Below are 19,045 nucleotides of genomic sequence, written 5' to 3' on the forward strand. Positions count from 1 at the left end.
TATGTATTATTCTATAACCTCTGACACTGAAACCTCTGAAAACTTCTCACATGACTGCTCTGAACATAACGAAACAAATGCATATTGACGGATCTTCTGTTCTGCAAAATGTAAACAAATGTAGCCTATATTTTTGCAAGCGTAAATATTGTAAAAATATGAATATTAATTGTGTCTAGAACAGGTCGCGCGCCGCTGCGCAGAGCTAACGCAGGTTCCGCGGGTGTTCATTTCATACTCTGTGACAGCTTATTTAATGTATAAATTATACATTGTATTTAATGTATGGTACCTGTACAACAAACTGGTAATGTCATAGTGGTATCGTGGCCTATACCTGAGGAACAGTAGACAGCACACGCGGCGTTCATCTTATAAAGATCTTTATATAGCTCTAGTAAACAAGCCTTTGCAGATTTGCTTTCAACTGACTGTAGATCCAAAGCCACGTCTTCATCGCTCTTGATGTTCTTAAACTCTCTGTTATCTGAGTGAGAACCGCTTCAGAGACTCAGCGCGTGCGGCAGAGAACTGAACGAATCATTCAAACTGATTCGCGAACCGATTCACTGGTTTGCCAACTGATTTTATCAAGCCTTCGAACAGAATCGACTCAAAAGAATGAATCATTCGCGAATGGGCATCGTTCATTGCCCAGAGAAAAGTAGACGGCGCGTTTGGAATAAACCGAAGCATTTTTAACTTGTATTTCATTAAGATACAGTAACGAGAGGAGAGTCGCCCACAGTAACGAAGTAAAAGTACCGTTTTTTCTCTAAAAATATACTTGAGTAAGAGTAAAAGTACCCATTTTAAAATATACTCAAAGTATTAGTTACCCAAAAAATGTACTCAAGTAAATGTAACGAAGTAAATGTAACTCGTTACTACCCACCTCACAGATACCCACAGATCACAGATACCCAGTTTGATATCCCCTGGCTTAAAGGTCTTTCTGGTGAGTAAGAGTGTTCAAAAACAATGCTGTAAAATGTTGCTTCTCTTCCTTCATTGAGTGAGAGGTGAAATGAGGCCACAATATGTACCCTCACTGATAGAAGACAGTTCACCACTTCACAATTTCCCCCAACATCTTTTTTTTCACTTTGCTGACACAGGGAACATGTCAGAGGATTTTACACACACTGTAAAAAAAAATCGTAATTTTACAGATAATAACTCTAAATTTTTTTGAGTATTTTTCTGTTATTTTAAATTATATTCAAAACTCTGTAAAATTACAAACAATATCTGTAAATTTATTAATTGACTGTTAATTTAAGGATTTTGTCATTAATTACAAATTACAGTAATGCTTATTTTTTTATACAGGACATTTACTGTATTATTTATACAGTATTTTTCTGTTATTTTAAATTATATTCAAAACTCTGTAAAATTACAAACAATATCTGTAAATTAATTAATTGACTGTTAATTTAAGGATTATGTCATTAATTACAAATTACAGTAATGCTTATTTTTTTATACAGGACATTTACTGTATTATTTATACAGTATTTTTCTGTTATTTTAAATTATATTCAAAACTCTGTAAAATTACAAACAATATCTGTAAATTAATTAATTGACTGTTAATTTAAGGATTATGTCATTAATTACAAATTACAGTAATGCTTATTTTTTTATACAGGACATTTACTGTATTTATACAGTATTTGTCTGTTATTTTAAATTATATTCAAAACTCTGTAAAATTACAAACAATATCTGTAAATTAATTAATTGACTGTTAATTTAAGGATTATGTCATTAATTACAAATTACAGTAATGCTTATTTTTTTATACAGGACATTTACTGTATTATTTATACAGTATTTTTCTGTTATTTTAAATTATATTCAAAACTCTGTAAAATTACAAACAATATCTGTAAATTAATTAATTGACTGTTAATTTAAGGATTATGTCTGGTGTGTGAAACAGCGCCGGCGCAGCGGCAGATTTACCACTGACTGAATTCGAATTATACTGGAAAAATAAAACGTTAAGAGTGGGTTAGGGTTACCATTAATAAGTTACAATGTTTTGATCTAGAAAGTTTTTCACATTTTAGAAATTAAGTAAACGTTTGATAGTTTGCTTATATTAAGTCAAATGTAGGCTATAGCTCTTTAACAGTTGGTACAAATTGTTTTACAGAGAAAATTAAACAGATGAAAATTGAGATTTACCAACTCGAATTTCCCAAAAATCACCATCCACATTCAAAAACACACATATGACATATCATCTTAAAGTATATGGTTATTATGCTATATCTAATCTGAATTTGCATTTGATCATTCATAGAAATTATATGGTAATACGTGTATGAGAGTGAGGCAGTGCACTGAGGCAAATACTGACACATCTGAAACTAGCAAAAATACAGTACATGGAGAAAATAGGGTACACACATGCAATTCTATGGATTTCCTCAGTTTGGCAAATATGCATGTCTTTGTACTATGGAAATCTGAGTCCCTGGAAGAAACATAGTATGTACACAACACATGTAAAGGACCAGGGTGGAAGCTTGGTTATTAAAGATGTTAATGCCCCCAACTGCCTCAGTTGTCCCATTTTAGCAACCGTACGTCTTTTTCAAGACACATCACATCTTCAGAAAATCACAAGTAGGGTACTGGTGTAGCTTATTTTATGTCGTAGAATAAAACGTGAAAGTGAATTGAGCTTGTGTTCACTACAAACCTTGTCATCCACTTAACCAAAAACCCATTAAAAAACCCCATTGACTTCGGGACGATGGAACTGGAACTGCTAAAATGCTAATGTGCTTTGCATTTGGCTTACAAAGTGATGTCATACCTGCACCATACTCTTTACATGTGCCATTTAAGTATTATTACTACATTGAAATGCAATAATGCAAGCAAACTGCACAATTATTGTTAAATTGACCTTGCTGGTCAGATAGGCCAACAGGGTTCATGATGGAACATATGGAGCGTTTAAGTCCTCCTGGGAAATTTGTATTCATGAGGTTTTACTATTTATTTTTTATGTTTTAAAATAATTTATGACACCACTGTAAACTTTATCATTACATATTATATTGTTATATTATAATGCTATCATATTTTGTGCAGGTATTAGCTTACTTCATTGTAAATAGAAAAGCTTGATGTCACTTCTAAATACCTATAAGTATTGTGGTGTTCCACAATGTTTTTTACTGACACCCCTAACTCTCAAAGATCGGGGCTTAAAGAAAATCCTGAGCTTCCTACTCATATTTTCATCTTTGTGGTGGCGTTCATGTGCGTTCAACTCGTAAATACTATCTTTATGACATGACTTGAATGCACCAATAGCTCTAGTTTTGGGACAATCCATACAAACCCTGTAAAACACATTACAGACTGTCACAGTGAGAAGTTCTTTGTCCTGTATCAACACTTAAGGCCTAAACACTGCAGTCAACACCATGGGAGTATCCATGCTGTTAAGGGTTAGGGTTAAAGTTAGGGTTAACCTTAATTTCTAACACAGACCTGGTTTCACAGACAGGGTTTAGATTAAGCCAGGATTAGGCCTTAGTTCAATTAGGGCATTTAATTAGCGTTTAAAAATGTGCCTTAGGAAAAAAAACATTATGTGTTGAGACATTATGTTGAGACAAAGCAATGGCACTGACATATTTTAAGATATGTCAGTGCAAGTTGCTTTCAGGTTAAACAGCTCAAACGTGCATATTAGTCTGGGACTACAGGCTTAAGCCTCGCCTGTGAAACCCGGGGTATATGCTGTAGGCCTAACTTGTATAGAATGATGCCAACGTTAGCAAACGTGTTGCGTTGGACAGAGTGTTAACCCTAAACCAACAGGTTGTGTGACAGTGCCACACAGGGTGAAAAGCATTATTAGGCATAAGAGTGTTTCTAAAGGAAAGGTCAAGAATTTGTTAAAGTGCAAAAGGGTCATTATGGGTCACATGGATGTCACTCTAATGTCACCATGATACCAATACATTATCTTTTCATATAGGTCTACATACATAATTATATATGAATACATAGGCTATCTAGTGTTTGCTCTGTTTAATACTACAATCTGTTTGCTCTGTTAAACTGCTGTTTAGCAGAGCAGTGGTAAATATATTTTGTTATATAGGGTAGGCTATATAAGTTACTGTGTTTAATTTTTAATCATGCACTGCAATGAAAACACAATTTAACCAATTGATTAAATATAACAGCCAGCCTATAAATACAACTAGATAAATAGCACATGTATATTTTTTTCCTATTCTTTCTTTTAAAACATGTAATCTTTTCCTGTAATTGCAATGTTGCCACACTATTGGCTGTCTCTCCGAGTTGTTTTGAGCATGATTGGTTATTCTGACTGTCATCCAGGAATCTGGCCAATGACAACTATGCGCGCCAAGTTTGAATATACGGCTGTTGGAGTGAGTGGGTCAGTGGGTGTGTGCTGCTGCTCCTGCTCGGACTCGGAGTCGGGATCTTCAGTATAGCCTAACGTTACTGCGGTTCTGTGGCTTTTAAATTATTTTTATGTCGGACGGCTATTTTTTATTTTATTTTAAATATTGCGGGATTGTAAACGAAGAACAAAAAAGGAATATGGACAACGAATTTTAACAACGTGCAACGGATATATTGCAATCTGTGGAAGGTAAATAACTTTTATTTAAAAAAATTCTGCTAACGTTGTATCAAAATATAGTGTGTTAAATTAAGAATCTTAACGCGATTAGAGCAATATCGATATGAGTACACATTTCAATGTATTAATCATGTTAATGTGTGTTTCTAGCATGAGTAAATGTTGTCAGCTAACTTAGTTTTAGATTAAAAATAAATAAACTCCGCAAATGAGCTTTACAGTGAGTGAACTGAGAACATTGTCTCTTTAGACACTCGTCGACTCTAGAAGATGGAAACTAGGCTTTTGAATCTGTTGTTGATCGCGGGGTAACTTAGCTGCTATTGTGACAGAGTGAAAAATATATGCCTGTATAATATTTCATTAATTAGATCGAAAAGTTCATAAATCAGTCAAATATGAAAGTATTCTGTAGTTAGGATATGTTGAATGTGTTTAAAAATGTTTATAAAATGGGAATAAGTTATCTAAATAATAATTTTGGTTAATCGGTGATCAATTAGTTTGGCACAATAAGCTGTGCAATCTATTAGTTAGGCCTTGCTGAACACTAGGGGGAGAGCTCGCGGTATTTCTTCATTACACATAAAGTCTGCGGTGGAGAAACATCGTTGAGTGAATGTGCTTAATCTTCTCCCCTTTTTTCAGGGGTATAACACTATAACGTTTAGGCCCAACGTTACCGATCAGTCATAATGAGTCATCATGTTTTGGAGCTGCTGGTGAGTACAATTTTGCAAGCTTTTGCAAATGTGTCTGTTAGTAAGTAAATCGCTAATATTGCTGTGTGTGTTTCCCTCATGATCCAGGAATTTAGAAATTAGGGAATAAAAATCATCCAGCCACACGATCTTCAGATGCGGTGAGTAACGTTATTGTCATTGTAAAAAGCATGTGAAAAAGAGGCAGAACATGTAAACTCAAAGGCACACTGCATGGTTCAAACCCTCCAGACCATATTTTACCTCTCTTTTTGAGTTTACAGGCCTAGCTGACCCCAAAATAAATGTCCTTTCAAAATTTAAGTATTTTCAAACCTGTATGACTTAAGGTGATGATACACAGGGCATTCAAACACAAAAATGCACATAGTGCCTCTGGCATAAGAGCATTAACTGCTATTTTCTATGACTTTTACATCATGTGCCAGGATTTGCAACACTGGGGGTGTCATTCCCACAACATTTTCCAGGATGTAGCTCTGCAATTTAGTTTTATGAACTCTGGGTTAAAACCTTTGACTGCTCTGAACTTCAAAATATGCACATTTGATGGCTGAATTAAAATGGACTCCATAAAACATTTATTTACTTATCAGTAGATGATAAAGCTATGAGTAACATGCTTTAACATGACATTAGCATGTCCATCAATGGAAATCAAACCCACCCAAGTTGTAATGTTTTTTTTTTTTTTTTTTTGCTTTTACAAATTGTTCAGTTAACTACACCGAAATATAGCTTGTGCTTGTCTTGCATGGATGCTACATTTGGGCCCAAACCTGTTGTGTGTAGCTACCTGTTTCTTTTCAAGTAATTTTTACATTCCCCTTTTCCAACAGTGATAACACTTTTTAACATTTTTATTTTTTTAGATCAAGCCATTGGAACATTGTTTACGGAGCAGAACTGGCACCAACAGAGAAACAAGTCCATCATTAGTAAGTATCAACTGCAGTATATAAAACCGTAGTCAATTTTAAAGGCACAATGCAGCTCTTTTTTCTCCCCCGTGCTATCCCAGATGTATAAGATGTTGCCAACATTCTTCAAAAATATCAAATTTTAATGCTTCACAAAAGAATTTTTGAAAAAAATTGCAGGTTTGAAAAGACATGATGGTGAGTAAATGATGACAGAATTGTCATTTTTGGGTGAACTATCTCCAGTACTTTAATAATCTCACACAAGGAGAATATAACTTTTTTTTTTTTTTTAAACACAATATCATCATCAATCCTTTGTTTAATTCCCTAGAGAATATTGAGAGAAAGACCCTCATTACCCATATCACAGCAGTCTGTAAACACCTCCAGTTAATATAAATATTGTTGGTTTTATTTTGTAATACATATTGGCATTTTTAGGTGTTAACCTTGCAATGATACCTCAGGAAAAGAATGTCCATTGTTGTGAATCTACATGTTCCTTTTCTTGGTGATGCACATTTTTCTATCAGACAAAAGTTGTATATACCAGACAAAACGGAAGACAAACAGACTATTTAAATAAAAATGTATTAAACTTGTTTAAAGGAAACAAAAAAATTGAAATAATTTTGAGAGAATCATAGTGTCTTTTTTTTTTTTTTTCAGATGCACCAAGGATGCAGCTGATTACTGGCTGTTGCAGGATTGCTGTTTATTTGCTGTATCTGTCACTTCTGGTACACTTTTGTTGTATGTTTTGATTTAACTTATTAATACACTTGTAGAGTTAGGATTCTGAATTAAAAGACAGTATAATATTTGTTAACAGAACTATGCAGGGCCCCCAGGGGTCAGCAGAACATTTTGGAAAAACTATATAAAACTGATTTGGAAAATAGAAGCCAAAATATAAACAAAAGCCATTATAATGTTAATTTACCTCTGAATACCAAAAATTTTAAGGAACACTCCACTTTTTTTGGAAATAGGCTCATTTTCCAACTCCCCCAGTGTTAAAGGAGAACTCCGGTCAATTTTAACATAGAGCTCATTTTTTTGTAAATTTGGAGTGCTGTCAGTACAGAGAACAACGACAAAAATCGGTGTTGCCTACACCGTGTTATCCTCTTTTTAAAATTTGCACCCTGTTGACTTAAACGGGGTAAGTTTTAAACCTGCTTTTAGCCTCTTAACATCCTCGATGTGTCATTACAAGTGCACCAGCCATGTAAGTGATTCCTTCAGAGTGAACACAGGTGAATCTGACTGCAGTAGATGTGAAAGATATTAATAAAAGTTACGTTAATTCAGCCAGCGCACATACCTGTGTTTACATCCTGTTTTCGGTCGGAGTCCACAGTAGTCGATTGTCGAGTTCACGCGCATAGGTTTAGTTACCTATGATCACGCGTGTGAACTCGACAATCGACTCCGACCGAAAACATTCTATTTCTAAAAAAGGTGGAGTATCCCTTTAAATTTAAATTGTTAAATGTTTAGAATCAATACTGGTGTGAAACAGTGAAAATCTTGTACATGTATCAGTTTTGTGTTCAGTATGTTTAGAATATTTAACCTTAATCCTAAAGTTTGAGAATTTTGATGAAACTGTTCTGATAACTACTATATAGTTAAAATGTTATATTTAATTTAAGATATATACTGTAATTTATCAACTGAATCATTCCATTTTATTTAATTACATGTAATTTTAAATACTATTAAATTATTTGTCAACACAAATGCTGCAAATTAAAGTTTGAGATGATTTTAATCAGTTTCATGCAGTTTTTTTACAGACTTATTTTGTCTTCCGAAATAAAACTGTTAATTTACAATCTTGAGCACGTCTTGACAATTTATCGAATGTTTGATCGTTATGATTTAGCAAAGGTCTGTAGTGTTTCTCAGTAGAACCTTTAGTGCCGTCACTTTATTGAAGGTGTTTGATCATTATAATCTGGGAAATACCTGTAAAATAACTGTTTTTCAGCAGAACTTTTAGTGCCATCACTTTATTGAAGGTGTTTGATTGTTATTTTACTGGTATTTCCTAAATTATTACAGTGTTTCTCCATAAAACTTTGTGCCATCACTTTATTGAAGGTGTTTGATTGTTATTTTACTGGTATTTCCTAAATTATTACAGTGTTTCTCCATAAAACTTTGTGCCATCACTTTATTGAAGGTGTTTGATTGTTATTTTACTGGTATTTCCTAAATTATTACAGTGTTTCTCCATAAAACTGTGTGCCATCACTTTATTGAAGGTGTTTGATTGTAATAATTTAGGAAATACCTGTAAAATAACAGTGTTTCTCTGTAGAACTTGTAGTGCTGTCACTTTATTGAAGGTGTTTGATCATTATAATCTAGGAAAAATCCATAAAATAACAGTTTTACAGTGTAAAAAAATAATCGTAAAAAAACGGTCAAATGACTGGCAGCTACGGCTGCCAAACAAAAACTGTAAAATTAAGGTAAAATATCTTAATTCAAACAAGGAAATACCTGTAAAATAACAGTGTTTCTCTGTAGAACTTGTAGTGCTGTCACTTTATTGAAGGTGTTTGATCATTATAATCTAGGAAAAATCCATAAAATAACAGTTTTACAGTGTAAAAAAATAATCGTAAAAAAACGGTCAAATGACTGGCAGCTACGGCTGCCAAACAAAAACCGTATAATTAAGGTAAAATATCTTAATTCAAACAAGGAAAAACCTGTAAAATAACAGGGTTTTTTTCTAAAACTTTTAATGAAAAAATCTGTAAAATGATAGTTTTTGCACTTTATTGGAATTAAGATATTTTTCATTTATTTTACGGTTTTTGTTTGGCAGCCGTAGCTGCCAGTCATTTGACCGTTTTTTTACGATTATTTTTTTACAGTGCATTTTAGGTTGTGCTGCTAATAGGAAATGTCACTATTCTTTTTTAATTCCATTTGCATTACCTATGAATTACCTGCATTTAATATCTGAATATATTATGTTTTACACTTATCAGGTTGTGCTGCTAAAAGGAGAAGTAATCGTTCTTGTTCTGTTCTTCAATATCCTGCCTTTTCAAACTTCAAATAAAACAAACTAAAAAAGATAGTAAACATGACTCTAATGGCTTGATGGAGCAGCAGCAGTACTTACTGTATGTCTTGGCAAAGGTAGCTACAGTACAAAGGTAGGTGCCTGTGGCAGGATGGAACAAGGATCTCATGCCATCACATTGTGCATGGCCATGATGAGCATAACTGCTGCCATTTCTGTTTAAGATTAGAATTTGCTGGCAAGAAAGAGATTCCTTTAGAACAAAAAGTTGGATGCGGTGAATTGTGCATTTGCTCGATCAGGTTAAATCTTTACATCTGAATTTGTTAACGAGGTTAGACACTGGAACCTACAGTTAAAAATATAATGCATCTCCTAACCTTGTATTGTTACATCTGATGAAATGGTAATAAATTATCTTCTCTTGTTGAAATGCTAAGGACAGCAGCTATACGGGTGTGACAAGACACACAAGACGAGACAAGACATGAGATTGGGTTTGAGGCGAGATGAGACAAGATTTTTACACAGTATCTTCAATGACGAAATACATGACTGTAAAAATAGTCTGCATGTGTATTTTGAAATGTTTTAACTAATAATGTTGTAATGAATGTCATTTCAGTTCTCCTTTCTCAGTTTGAATGATCACATGCAGTATAAGACAACCATATTTAAGCAGTGTAAAAAAAATTGTCACAAACTCAACTAACTGGCTTCTCTGGAGTTTCTTCAGATTTTAGAATCAGATTTTAGATTTTAGAATTTAGCTTGTGGGACTCCTGAGGCAGCTGACGGGTACCGACAGGCCAAGCGAACTGCAGCCCGGGTGGTTGTGGAGGCAAAAACTCGGGCCTGGGAGGAGTTCGGTGAGGCCATGGAGAAGGACTATCGGCTGGCCTCGAAGAGATTCTGGCAAACCGTCCGGCGCCTCAGGAGAGGGAAGCAGTGCCCTACCAACGCTGTTTACAGTAGAGGTGGGGAGCTGCTGACCTCGACTGGGGATATCGTTGGACGGTGGAAGGAATACTTCGAGGATCTCCTCAATCCCGCCGTCACGTCTTACATTGAGGAAGCAGAGGCTGAGGGCTCAGAGGTGGACTCGTCCATCACCCAAGCTGAAGTCACCGAGGTAGTCAAGAAACTCCTCGGTGGCAGGGCACCGTGGGTGGATGAGATCCGCCCTGAGTACCTCAAGTCTCTGGATGTTGTGGGGCTGTCTTGGCTGACACACCTCTGCAACATCGCGTGGCGGTCGGGGACAGTGCCTCTGGGGTGGCAGACCGGGGTGGTGGTCCCTCTTTTTAAGAAGGGGGACCGGAGGGTGTGTTCCAACTACAGGGGGATCACACTTCTCAGCCTCCCTGGGAAAGTCTATGCCAGGATACTGGAGAGGATAATACGGCCGATAGTAGAACCTCGGATTCAGGAGGAACAGTGTGGTTTTTGTCCGGGCCGTGGAACACTGGACCAGCTCTATACCCTCTACAGGGTGCTGGAGGGTTCATGGGAGTTTGCCCAACCAGTCCACATGTGTTTTGTGGATTTGGAGAAGGCATTCGACTGTGTCCCTCGCGGCAGCCTGTGGAGGGTGCTCCGGGAGTATGGGGTCCGGGGTCCTTTACTAAGGGCTGTCCGGTCCCTGTATGACCGAAGCAGGAGCTTGGTTCGCATTGCCGGCAGCAAGTCAGACTTGTTCCCGGTGCATGTTGGACTCCGGCAGGGCTGCCCTTTGTCGCCGGTTCTGTTCATAATTTTTATGGACAGAATTTCTAGGTGCAGCCAGGGACCGGAGGGTGTCAGGTTTGGTGACCACACGATTTCGTATCTGCTCTTTGCAGATGACGTTGTCGTGTTGGCTTCATCAAGCCAGGACCTTCAGCATGCACTGGGACGGTTTGCAGCCGAGTGTGAAGCGGCTGGGATGGGAATCAGCACCTCCAAATCCGAGGCCATGGTCCTCAGTCGGAAAAGGGTGGTTTGCCCACTTCAGGTTGGTGGAGAGTTCCTGCCTCAAGTGGAGGAGTTTAAGTATCTTGGGGTTTTGTTCACGAGTGAGGGAAGGATGGAACGGGAGATTGACAGACGGATCGGTGCAGCTTCTGCAATAATGCGGTCGATGTACCGGTCTGTCGTGGTGAAGAAAGAGCTGAGCCGCAAGGCGAAGCTCTCGATTTACCGGTCAATCTACGTTCCTACTCTCACCTATATTCTCACTTATATTCGAAGGAAGATGGCGGCGCGATCGATCGCAGCGGCTGCTCCGGGTCCCAAAGACGGTGCTTTTATGTCGTTTAATGTCGTCTGTTCGTCTCCAAATAGTGTCAGTTTACCGCTAACTCTTAAGGAAATCACCCCAGAATTCATCTATGATCGCCAAAGTCTTTTGGATATCAGCAACGCATACGAACATCAACTCTCGCCGGCGGCTACTGAGAAGCTACGAGGCCTTTGTTTACTGCTGGAGCTGGACCGCGGCCTCGCCTACTGACGCTACCCGCACAAGGCAGCGTCGCAAGCGGTGTGAGAGAGGACGGAAGCGCAGTAAGCGCAGAGGAATACAAGCTAGGCTAAGAGCTAACCCCTCAAGACCGGCTCTTCCAACACTCATGCTCTCAAACGTTCGCTCTCTGGAAAACAAACTGGACTTAATTCAACTCAGTCGATCTACACAGCATGAGGCAAGGGACTGTTGCATGTTTGTTTTCACCGAAACATGGCTAAACGACAACATCCCGGACTCCGCCATTCAATTGCACGGGCTAACCAACTTCCGAGCGGACAGAGATTCATCACTGTCTGGTAAGACACGCGGAGGTGGCTTGTGTGTGTATATCAACAAAGACTGGTGTAACAATGCTGCGGTATTATCAAAACACTGTTCATCGCTGGTGGAGTTTATGGTTGTGAAGTGTCGACCGTTCTATCTGCCGCGGGAGTTCACGGCCATTGTTATCGTTGCGGTTTACATCCCCCCCCCCCGTGTGCAAACGCTAAGGACGCGCTTCGTGAACTGTATAGCGCCATCAGTGAACAACAAACAAAAAACCCCGACGGCTTTTTCATCATAGCCGGTGACTTCAACCACGCAAACTTAAAGACAGTTTTGCCAAAGTTCTACCAACATGTGAACTTTGCAACAAGGGGAAACAACACACTGGACTTTGTTTACACAACCACAAAGAACTCTTACAAGGCTGAACCCCGCCCCCACCTCGGGTACTCCGACCACATCACTGTTATGCTAATCCCAACATATAGACCACTTCTCAAACTCACCAAACCGGTTGAAAAGCAGATCGCAGTATGGCCAGACAATGCCACCTCAGCACTGCAGGACTGCTTCCAGGACACAGACTGGAACATGTTTAAAGAGGCAGCCACCTACAACAACCACACAGACCTGAATGAGTACACTGAAACTGTGACTGCTTACATCAAAAAGTGCACTGATGATGTGACAGTCACCAAGACCATCACCACACGTGCAAACCAGAAGCCATGGATGACAGCAGAGGTTCGTGGGCTGCTAAAGACCAGAGATGAAGCATTCAGATCAGGAGATAAAGCAGCCCTCAAAACAGCAAGAGCCAATCTGTCCTGTGGCATCAAAAAAGCAAAACGGTCATATGCCCAAAAAATCAACAACCACTTCACAGACAGCAGAGACACACGGAGCCTGTGGCAAGCCATTCAGACCATCACTGACTACAAGCCCCTGCCACAGCCCTGTGATGAGGACACATCCCTCCCCGATGCACTCAACCACTTTTATTCACGGTTTGAAATGCAGAATGACACACCTGCACAAAAACTCCCCACACCTCCCAACGACCGGGCGCTCTGTCTGTCTCCAGTCGACGTAAGGAAGACCCTATCTAGGATTAACCCACGCAAGGCTGCGGGTCCTGACAACATACCTGGCCGTGTTCTGTGAGACTGTGCTGCACAGCTGACAGATGTCCTAACAGATATCTTCAACACCTCGCTGAGCCAGGCAGTCGTCCCCACATGTCTCAAATCCACAACATTCATACCGGTACCAAAGAAATCACCTGTGTCCTGTCTCAATGACTACCGTCCCATAGCACTGACTCCAATCATGATGAAGTGCTTTGAGAGGCTAGTCATGCATAACATCAAAACCAGCCTCCCCAACACACTCGACCCGCTCCAGTTTGCATACCGTCCAAACCGCTCTACGGACGATGCAATTTCCTCCACCCTCCACCTGGCTCTTACCCACCTAGAAAATAAAGACTCCTATGTTAGAATGCTGTTCATTGACTTCAGCTCGGCATTCAACACAATAATCCCACAACAGCTCATAAATAAGCTAAACCTGCTGGGCCTTAACAATTCCCTTTGTAACTGGATCCTGGACTTTCTAACTGGAAGACCTCAGTCAGTCCGTGTCGGCAACAACACCTCGAGCACTACAACACTGAGCACAGGTGCCCCACAAGGCTGTGTGCTTAGCCCGCTGCTCTTCACACTGCTGACCCACGACTGCACTGCCAAGTTCAGCTCCAACCACATCATCAAGTTTGCGGATGACACAACAGTGGTAGGTCTCATCAGCAACAATGATGAAACGCACTACAGAGAGGAAGTGGCACAGCTGGCTGAATGGTGTGGCACAAACAATCTGTCCCTCAATGTGGAGAAGACAAAGGAGGTTGTGATGGACTTCAGAAGAAACTCCGTTGACCACCCCCCACTGACCATCGACAGCTCGACTGTGGAGAGAGTCAGCAGCACTAAATTCCTGGGGGTGCACATCACAGAGGATCTCACCTGGACCACCAACACAATGTCACTCTCCAAAAAGGCACAACAGCGCCTACACTTTCTCCGCCGGCTGAAAAGAGCAAGTCTCCCTCCACCCATCCTCACCACATTCTACAGAGGCACCATTGAGAGTGTGCTGACCAGCTGAATCACTGTCTGGTACGGGAACTGCAGTGCTGCTGACCGCAAGACCCTCCAGCGGACAGTGAACACAGCTGCAAAGATCATCGGTGCCCCTCTCCCCTCCATCCTGGACATCTTCCTTACACGATGCTCCAGCAAAACCAACAGCATCGTGAAGGACTCCACCCATCCCTCCCACAGTCTCTTCCAGCTCCTACCATCAGGAAGACGGTACCGGAGCATCAGAGCCCGCTCCGCCAGACTGCTCAACAGCTTTTTCCCCCAGGCTGTGAAAGCCCTGAACTCAAACCACCCCGCCCCCCTCTGAAACCCCATGCAAACCCCTACCTCCTGAAACATGGACCACCCCCCACCCCAAACCTTACCACACCAAAGAAAAACTGTATGGAACTTTAATTTTTTTTATTTATTTTTATTTTTTGTGCAATTCAAAGTGTGCTACACACAGGTGAGTGGGCCTGTACAAACCACCTGTAGTAACACACTCTCCTCTATGTGCACTATGGACACTTTACACTATGGACACTTACACTTTACACTATGTGCACTATGGACACTTACACACACTGCTGCGTGTGCACAATCTCACAAAAGACTATTGGGCTGACAATATATGTATGTTTACATGCTCATGCACTACAAATCATCCTGCACTGTTCCCCAACCAGCTGCTGACTCAAATGTCTCTCTTTGCACATGTACAGTATTTGTGAAGCATTCGTATAGTTTGTATTTTTTATCTTCTATTTTTTAGTTTGTATAGGGTAATATTTATGTGAAGCATTCGTATAGTTGTATTTTTTATCCTTTATTCTTTTAGTTTGTATAGGGTAAATATATATATATACATACTTATAGTTAAATCTGTCAGTAGGTTAGTAGTGTATAGGTTTATAGTGTTTTTTACTTCATTGTTGTATGTCTGTATTTATGTAGCACCGTGGTCCTGCGAGACACGACATTTCATTCCACTGTATGTCCCCACATATAGCGGAATGACATTAAAGCTCAACTTGAACTTGAACTATGGTCATGAGCTTTGGGTCATGACTGAAAGGACAAGATCCCGGATACAGGCGGCTGAAATGAGCTTTCTCCGCAGAGTGGCTGGGCGATCCCTTAGAGATAGGGTGAGAAGCTCGGTCACTCGGGAGGAGCTCAGAGTAGAGCCGCTGCTCCTTCACATCGAGAGGGGTCAGCTGAGGTGGCTCGGGCATCTGTTCCAGATGCCTCCTGGACGCCTTCCCGGGAAGGTGTTCCGGGCGCGTCCCACTGGGAGGAGGCCCCGGGGAAGACCTAGGACACGCTGGAGAGACTATGTCTCCCGGCTGGCCTGGGAACGCCTCGGTGTCCCCCCGGAAGAGCTGGAGGAAGTGTCTAGGGAGAGGGAAGTCTGGGCATCTCTGCTTAGACTGCTGCCCCCGCGACCCGGTCCCGGATAAGCGGAAGAAGATGGATGGATGGATGGATGGAAAGAATCATGAGTTTCTAGAACTTCTGATCTCTTAACTGTGCCAGCTATTGGTCTGTACCCAAACTTACTTGCAGATGATGGCAACACTTGTGAAGACTTTGACTGATGGACATTCAAACTCTGGAGGAGACCTAAAAAAGAGGGCATCTTGAGGCCTTATGCTTGTTGCCCCTGACCTCAATGCCAAATTACCAGTACTCTCCTCTTCAGGCCTATTATACAGCAGCACAATTGGGTCACATTGGCGAATCACACACCCATATAATTTTCTCCTCCACACTTTTGTCAATGCACACACAAGCGCCAAGTCTAGCTTGCACAATTACAACTGTCTGAAACTTGTAGGAAAACACTGCAGGACCTTCTGATAGTTCTAAGTCAGCTATTTGATCCAGAAGCACAACATACATTGGAACACAGTGGCTAGGAAACCAAGCGGCAATTTGCTGAACAGAGAAAAATGCCATCCTCTCATTCCCAATTTTGCTATGGCACATGAAATTCCCCACTGCTTTTAAAATGTTAGGTAATGGTCACGTGAGCCAGCTTCAGTGTTCGTGAATTATCCCAGTGGTTAAAATGTTCTGCTCAGGTGCCTAGGGCACAGGGGCTGCAATTATTTAACTTACCGAGGAGCAGAGTGCCTGGCCATGATTCCTTTTTGAGAGAGAACAGAGCAGACAGATGCTTTTCTGACCTACTGGGGGACAGTCTGTAAACTCAGAATTACAAATTTGCAAGAGAATACTGTAAATACTGTGGAGCTACCAGTAGTACTGCTGGCTCTGGGACACTTTATATCATTTATGTAGGGCACCTCAATCATCAAGGAGGCACCAGCTCCAGCTAATCCCTATAGGTATCACAGGAACTGCTGACTTGGGCTTACCATTAGTTTGAAAACACCAGAGTATTGCCTTTTACAAAGTGGTGGCAGATTTCTTGCCATGCCACAGACTTCCATCAGGGGAGTGGTGACAGTCTGGAAGGGGAAGAGATGCTGTGGCAATGGTTTGACAGAGTGGATGTGGACCTCTTTACCTCAGAATTGGAAAACTACTGCCCCTCTGGAAAACATGCCATTGGATACTCTAATCAACAATTGGGTAGACCTCTTACTGTCTTTTTTCTGACTGTAATCTTGGCTACTTCTTTTACGGACACCACAGGCTGCTGCTAGTACCACCGGATTGGGCTGGGAGGTAGTTTTCCGTTTCCAGTTTCCAGTGCTATAAAAGCTCCTCAAGGGGGATCCCTGGAACCTACCTAAATCAAAACCAAATCCAATCTCCATATCTGTGTTTACCCTCTACCAGGAGCATTTACACCTGTCCGTGTAAGCTATTTTCTAATTATTATAGTAAGAGAGCAGTTGCCCCAGAACACTGCCCTGTACCCCTTGCCTTTTGTTTCATATCATCTCTCCTAGAAAGAGAGAGGGCAGCCTCACCCCAGGGGTCTCCAACCCTGCTCCTAGAAAGCTACCTTCTGCAGACTTCAGTTCCAAACCTGCTCCAACACAACTCTCTGTATTGTTTACAAGTAATCCTGAAGACAGAAAGTTGTCATTTGTGTCGCTTATTAAATTATATAAATCTGTAAAACAGACATGACAGTGCAGACACATCATGACTTCCTAAATATAGGTCTAATAAATTCAAATGGCGGCGCTGGAGTGAGTCACAAAGCGAGCCAGAAACAACAGGTAAATGAACAACAAGCAGGTTTATTGAGTAGCGGAAGATGGGAGATCGACAGGAGCAATGGCAGGTGAGTATTGAACACTGAAACCAGTTCTTGAGTGCTTAGCTGAATGCTGACTGTCTGTATCTTTGTAGGTTTGCTGGTGCTGAGTTGTCCAGGAACGTGAGCGATCAACATGGGAGTATCGCTGGAGAAACACTGGAGAATCGTCTGGAGATCTGAAGGTAAGTACATACAGGTTAGCAATGCACGAGAGTCAGGCACAGTTCAGGGTAGTGAACAGTAGACCGGACAGTGACTACGTTTACATGGACATCAATAATCAGATTTTAGTACGATTAAGACAATACTCGGATTAAGAATCTACCAGGTAATCAGAGATTTGATTACCTTAATCCGGCTAAAGTCATAATCAAAGTAAACTCAAATCAAATTAAGACATGTGGAGTATTCCTATTTTAGTCACATTATTGAAGTGCAGTATAGACATGTACACACCTTAATCAAACTATCACCGTCGTGTAGGACACACACGGCAGTGGTCAACCATTTGGCGGCAAATAAAAGCGCTTCAATACCGCCGTCATCTGTATGCACGTACAAATAATTGACTGCACTTGAAGCTTTCATAAAATTAAAAATGAAACACCCAAAACTGTATATGGCATCTTCACGAAGACGAACTATATGTTTATACGTGAAATTCAGGAGTGGACGTCGGCTGGCGTCACGTGGTGACATAATGATTTATGCCATTAATCGATCTATGTACTATAACATTTAAAACGGGAACATGAAAGGATTATTCTAAAAGCAACTCATGTAAACACCTTAATCATAATATTGTTTTATTCAGAATAAGGTAAATGTAACTGTAAATGTAGTCAGTGAGAGACTGGGTGCAGTGTGCTTTTTGAAGGTGACTTGATTGGAGATCGGCAGGTGCAAGTGATCAGAACACAGGTGAGTGAGATCTGGTGTGGTGGCTGGTGGCTGATGACTGTGTTGACGGCGGAGGCTGTGACTGCGTGACTTCTCTGACAGTATGACAAAGTGAGTGTATTTATTTCTTAGACATGGCTTTAGATTTTTTTTAAATGCTTGCTTTTAGCATCAATTAAAAAAAGGAAGGCCTTTGATGAAATAGTTTTTGAAAATGTAATTTTAGTACTTGTGCACTCCTCATATAAACTCATATTTTAACAACATTACTTTTAAAAGTAATAACTATAGAAATACAGCAACAATGTTTGTGTATCTTCAGCATGCTTACATCACCTCAGTACTACATTTGTTAATTCACTTTAACTATGAAATATTCCACTGAGGAATTTGGAGATTCTCATGCTTAAGCCCACATTTACCTTTATCTCACTTTGTTGGGTGTTAAAGTGAGTATCATAAGAAAGTGTGAACTATTGTTTGGCAGTCTTCTTTTAGAACCATTTAGGGAGTAAATCATTGCAGGTATTCACAGACAAGACATTGCTTCCTCTCAGGTGACTTTCAACTTGCATCTTGCAATTCACTCCTCATACTGAAGTCTCACAATGTTGGACTGTCATTGAAGAAATAAACGTGTTT

General features: G+C 40.3%; 1 long non-coding RNA gene across 1 annotated transcript; it reads left to right on the forward strand.

Moving 5' to 3' along the window:
• The first annotated feature begins 4,447 nt into the window (after positions 1-4,447).
• Positions 4,448-8,138, forward strand: LOC306866804. Its single transcript, XR_013783966.1, has 5 exons — positions 4,448-4,663; positions 5,303-5,376; positions 5,464-5,516; positions 6,249-6,314; positions 6,969-8,138. It is a non-coding gene; the product is annotated as an uncharacterized lncRNA (long non-coding RNA).
• Positions 8,139-19,045: the final 10,907 nt, after the last annotated feature.

Source organism: Barbus barbus, assembly GCF_936440315.1.
Source record: "Barbus barbus genome assembly, chromosome: 48".
Classification (NCBI taxonomy): domain Eukaryota; kingdom Metazoa; phylum Chordata; class Actinopteri; order Cypriniformes; family Cyprinidae; genus Barbus; species Barbus barbus.